This window comes from Rhipicephalus microplus, chromosome 2 (assembly GCF_043290135.1).
Source record: "Rhipicephalus microplus isolate Deutch F79 chromosome 2, USDA_Rmic, whole genome shotgun sequence".
NCBI classification, from domain to species: Eukaryota; Metazoa; Arthropoda; class Arachnida; order Ixodida; family Ixodidae; genus Rhipicephalus; species Rhipicephalus microplus.
Window position 1 is genome coordinate 101,852,817 of NC_134701.1, and position 6,000 is coordinate 101,858,816.

Consider the following 6,000-nt stretch of genomic DNA (forward strand, 5'->3'; position numbering starts at 1 on the left):
AGCTAATTACAGCACCGTAACGTGCACCATGATCAAATTATCAAGATCACAAGCCCTTTATCTACAACACCACAAGCACTTTCCTTACTGAAATAACTGTTTCATCAAGAGGCACTTGCTATACTAATGTGAAGGGTACTTTCACTCCGAGGCACCCACATCTATTCTGCATCATTGCAGAAACAATTACACCATAAACTCAGATATTACGCACAGCTGTCCTCTAGCATACTGCCCCTAAATAAAGCTATGGCTTGCCCAGAGAATCAGGCTTGGTTGCTTAATAACCTGCCTTTTTCGCCATTGATACTGTCCGGCAGTAGCGTCACTTTCCGGTGAGGCCAAGTAATCTTTGTTGCGGTTTATATCTCCATAAAGCAGCGTTGCTGAAGGGGGCAGAAAGTCGACACAGAACAAATGCATCGGGCGATTCTTTACGGAACAGCACCGGTGCGAGCAGGCCCTCCCTGAAAAGCGTAGCCTTTATCTACCGGCGCTAAGCTACGTTGTAGAGCCGGAAAAAGAGCTTTTGGTGTGCATATTAATATTGTTGTGGTTTAAATCTGGTGTTCGCATGCACGCCGCTTGGCTCAGGCAGGGTTTCGGGCAGTCGTTGGCTGGAAATAAATACTTGTAGTGTAAGTGGCCTATGAACGTAGTTTTGCAGGGCCTAATTTATTGCTGCTAAGAAATTTGATCCAAAGTGGATTGTGCACGTTTTAGATGATGCAAAGCCAGACGTGGAGGAAGAAAAATGGACATCATTATTCTTGTCTGATGCACCAACCAGTTGTTTTCGTCACTCTAGCCGGTCATAGTTTTGGATGTAAAACAACACTAAGTAACATTACATACTATTTTTATGCTCCGTTTTCTAATAAATGGCGTTCCCTCGATCGGGAGCTCTTCGACGATGAACTTTTCCTAATAGAGAAATGTGAAGTTTTAGCGAGGTCACTTCACGTTCATGCATTTTATTGTTACCATTTGGTATTGGATTAAGTGGTTTCATGCATAACCGCCGTTGTACCTGCTGCAAATAAATTGTTGCGCTAATATGCATTTGGATGCAGCTCCAAGGTACGACATGCATGGAGGTAATTGAGAAGCTCATCCATGTTCGACTGTCCACCGACCTCTCAAATTTTTCCTTATTGTATCCCAGACAGTTTGGGTTTAGATAAAGGTATTCGACTAGTTTACCCCTCATTTACTTTAAAGAAGAATGCATACTAGAAATTGACACGGGTAACTTTCTTGGTTCTGTTTTTCTAGATTGTACTAAAGCGTTTGATTCGCCTAATCATGTCATTCTTTTCACTAAACTATCTTTCCATGGCATTGCAAGTAACAATTTTAATATTTTAGTCAGTTATTTATCTGATCGACAGCAATTAAAATTCATCTCCGTCATTTATTCCATTAAACAAATTTATTATTATCGGTGTTCTACAAGGCTGTATTTGAGCCCGCTAATATTTCAACCCTACATTAATGACTTCCTCAATGTCTAACCTCGTCAACTGAATGCATACTATATGCTGACGACACTACTCTTCTACTGTCGAGTAATTCATTTAGCAACCTTACAGCAACCCTTATCGTTAATCTTGTTAACGTTAGTGCATGGTGTACTTAAAATACGCTTTTGATAAATCCTTCTAAAACAAAGTTTTTATTTTGCTTCCAGACCATTTAATAACTCCGAAGTTCCACCGCTTTTTATCAACTCATATTGCATCCACATATCATATAATTGTTGTTTCCTTTGAATTCAGCTGAATTCCAAGTTAAAAATTAACTTACATATTCAAGAACTGCAGCGGGAAACATCTTACGGTATTCGGGTACTATTCAAATCTAGACGTAATTTCGATTTGACAACTTTGATGACTTTATATTATGCATTCATTCCGATCATCTTAACTATTGCATTGCTTGCTTGCTTGCTTGATCCTTTCTTTAGTGGCTTTCAACCACTAAGAGGATTGGCCAAGAAGTTGGTGGTAATGCAAGTCAATACATTTAGTTTATCCAAGCTATGAGAATAGGATTACTTTGTTTTGACTGTGGAATTAATTAGGCACAATGGGAACAAAAGGGAAAAAAGAGAAATAATAGAACTTGTTGATTATCTTGGGTGTAATCGTGATATGAAATTCTAAAGGTTAAATCGTTACAGTGTAATAGCTAAACAATAAATGTTAGATTGGCTAGTAAAAATCGAGAGCTGATCAATGGCTCAGTAACGTAATCTTCTTGTGTTACATAGGAATTCGCAGAGAGCCCTGCAGATGTTCCTGTCGCTGAGTCCTTATGAAGCGGCCCCGAAAGACAAAATATTAGGAGTATTAAGTGATATTCCAACTTTTTTATTAAAATTTTCAAACATTTTTTTGAAACAGTGACATGTGAGAAAAATGGCTGATATGTTTGGGCTCATAACAGCTTGAGCACAGAGGGCATGGCACCAGGCCAGACCTGTTTAAGTAGAAATTAAGAGGTGGTGCAAGGCAACATAGTTTTGTTATACAGACTTCCGATTTACACGTGGGACACCATTTCTTATTTCACGCGAAGTGCAGATGCGAGAAATGTGGATTCGGTATTGTAAAGTTTTATGAGTCTTCAAGAAGGAAAACTTTTGTGAACCTCGCTGCTGTTGCCTCATGAAGCCAGACATATCACGGTCATCTTCCTTCTCTCCAACATGTACAACATCAAGCCATTCGCATTATCACCTAAAGCTGCCAACGCTCTCACGATTTGTACCAGGAACAAAAAATACTAAATATTGACAACCTAAACAAATTCAATATCTAGACATTCGCTTATAAAGCAGTTAAAGATTCAAAGCAGTACCTCGAAGATGAAACGTCAATTGATCAGAACTTTCAACAATGAATGCAGGGCTCAATTGCTCTGGTTTTAATTATCTTCTTTATCAGGTGAATTTGCGTGACGTTCAAATTTTTGCATATCCTACGAAACTTGAAAGTCAATGATATGCGAAGAATGTCGAGAGAAGGTGATTGTGTTGTACTTTTTTTGAGCGAAACGTCACTAAATGACAATAAATATGTGTACAAATGTTGTATGCACAGACATATCCTAAACAGTCACGCGTTTACAGTTGAGTAACGACGCCAACAAGAGCACCGCGTAGATCGCGTCTAAGGAAGCGTGTAACGAACTCATGACAGAAATGGCGCAGTGGCTTTTAAGTGAGAAACACGGCAGGTTTTAAACGTGAAGGGCAAAACCCAGTTCAAAGAACTTGGCAGGAGACGGAAACTAATTTCCTTAGAGCCATTAGCGCTGTACACAGCATGCACACGAAAAGATTGTGGGCGACAGCTGAACAATTTTTTGTACGTAAAAGGTGTCGGTAACAGAGTTAGGCAATATTAGAAATATAATAAACGAAAATATTCAACGCTCACATCATACCTACATTCAGTTGAAGGCCTGAAGGCGACACGCCTGTGTAATTTGTATACCTACGTTAAACATTTTTTGCACATATATCAAAATATTAGTAACTTGGGAAATACACAGCCTACATATATATATATATATAAATATATATATATATATATATATATTTATTTATTTATTTATTTATATATATATATATATATATATATATATATTGGCTGTTGTTTTGGTCGAAGCCTGATACAATACGACATCACAGCTTAGGTTTAGTTCGAAGCCATTTATGGTAGATTATCCTTCGCACAAGTTCTTTTAAAACGTCACACAGGGCTGCCTGATACTTAGCAAAACTATTGCATGCATACAAGCAGGACAACGTAAATCACCAGCCTAGCTCACTCACTTGGCTATGACAAGGTCCGCTTTATGTTTTACGAGTAGGAACATTCCGGATTTTCAAAGCAGCAACTGAATAATACTTTGTCATATCTATAATACGACAGGCTGGAAAGTAACTTAGAAACGGCTATGCGGACATGCGGGCAGAAGCAACGTATAGAAAGAAAAAAGGAGAAACAAATAAAAAGAGTAAAACTAACAAAAATAAACATACATAGCTTCAAAAATGACAATTAGCAAAATATGTATATATGTAGACATGCTTTGCGTGAAGGAATCAACTGACTCTGCACTTAACGGGATGCAAACATTCTTCAAAACGTTTTCGACCCGAATATCTGTAGTAGAAAAAACTGCCGCGAGTTTCGTTTTCTTCTTCCCTTCCAGCTTTTCTATCCGCGAGTTCCTTACGAGTGTGTAAAATTTTCGCTTACTCTTCTCAAACGTTCCTTTCAAATTCAATAAAAATCTTCGGATCTTACTCAAACTGTTTCTAAGATTGAGTGCAACATATATGGCTCTATCGTTGAGCGCACCTATAAAGGGCCATGCGAGCAATGGCTCCCGCATTACGAATAACGATATGTTTTGGTAAGGCAGTAGTGTTGAGTAAGTTCAAATAGTGAACCGTGACATTTCGCAAGCCAGTTGGCAACTTTCAGTCGTCACGCAAAGCGCGTGCTTATTCACAGAGTGACCATCTTAGGCAAAAGAATGCGGTGAATGGGGCTGCACATGGGAATGACTGCCGTAGCCGCATCGTCATTCAATGCGTTTCGCAATAACGAGAAACGTGCAAAGAGTTTATTAGGACACAAAACGATCTTCTGTGCTCGGCATCTAAATATTTTATTCCACCAAGTGCACTTGAACAGTGTCCCTAGAGGCTGTCTGTAAGACACCGACTGACTCGCGCATCGTTCTCACGTAGCCGATGGGCAGAGATACGACCGAGAAGGAAGACAATCGTCGTAGTTGTTACTGTTCTCGTTCTGCTTCGACATTCGCTGAATTATAGATAAAAGAACTAAACAGGCTGAAATAAACCTTGGGTGAAACAGTGCTCAGTTCGAAAGCAATTCCCTCTGGGAATCGCCTACAGGGTGCTCGCTCCAAAAAACAGCGTGGAGGCGCTTATAGCGTGTACGTGTTGTACTTTCAAGACGTGCGCAGAGCTTTACTTGTGGCGCAACGTGCTTCTTACTCTGAACAAGGATGAGAGAACTGGCTGTGACTTTCAAGTGTCAGTCGTTTCAGTGTTTGGGAGGCAGCGTTCCCTCATTGTGGAGGCGAGTGGACGCCCTCAAGTTCTCTAGAGATTGATGTTACCAATCAATTTGTACTACCGTGAGGGAACTTGTAAAGTGAAAGACCTTTGTTATCCCCTCTGCTCAATCGGCCATTGCCCGCTACATCGAGGCCATTTCAAGCGTGCCCTTTCTTTTATACGTTATTTGCATGCATACAACGAGCACTGTAGTACAAATAAGAGTGAATTGATAGAAATTAATTATTACGACTAGCAGCCTAGTGCCCAATAACAACTAAGAAAGTGGAGGTTTTCTGCACGTTGTCCGAATTCTGACTATTCAGTTCTTGCATTCGCGCTTGCACTGTATTATACCATGTATGCAAACGTTTAAAGCCACTTTTTTACAACATGCAAAGCTTGATTAATAACGTGCTATCGCGAACAGCGTGAACAGAGAGAAATGCCGCTTTTAACCCAGTCGCGTGACTGTAATGACTTGACTTTCGCTACGTGAGCCCGTACTTTCAGCCTCGAAATGCCGTAGCCCTGCAATCCTGCTCTGACGGGAGCTAATCACATCGCGTGTGTTCCGAGTACCAGGCAGGACTCGCAATTGTTGAGCTGTGCTGCAAGAAGATTGGAGTGAACCATGCTTTGTTAGTGAAACGAAAATGTCTCTCATTAGTATTTAGTTTTATTTTGGCTAGCCTCCTTCGTTTTATTGCTTCACGAAAGAGCACTGTTTTATTCATGTTTTTAAAAAACGACTAAAAAACTTGGTAGGTAACTTGGCGCCCTAGTTTGTTTATTTTTATGAATAGACGGTAGAATACTCCTCAAGGTATATACGTGAAGCCCCCGTAATAATTCTTCTGTGCAAGAAGACACTGCTGAATTTGGTTAGATCATAC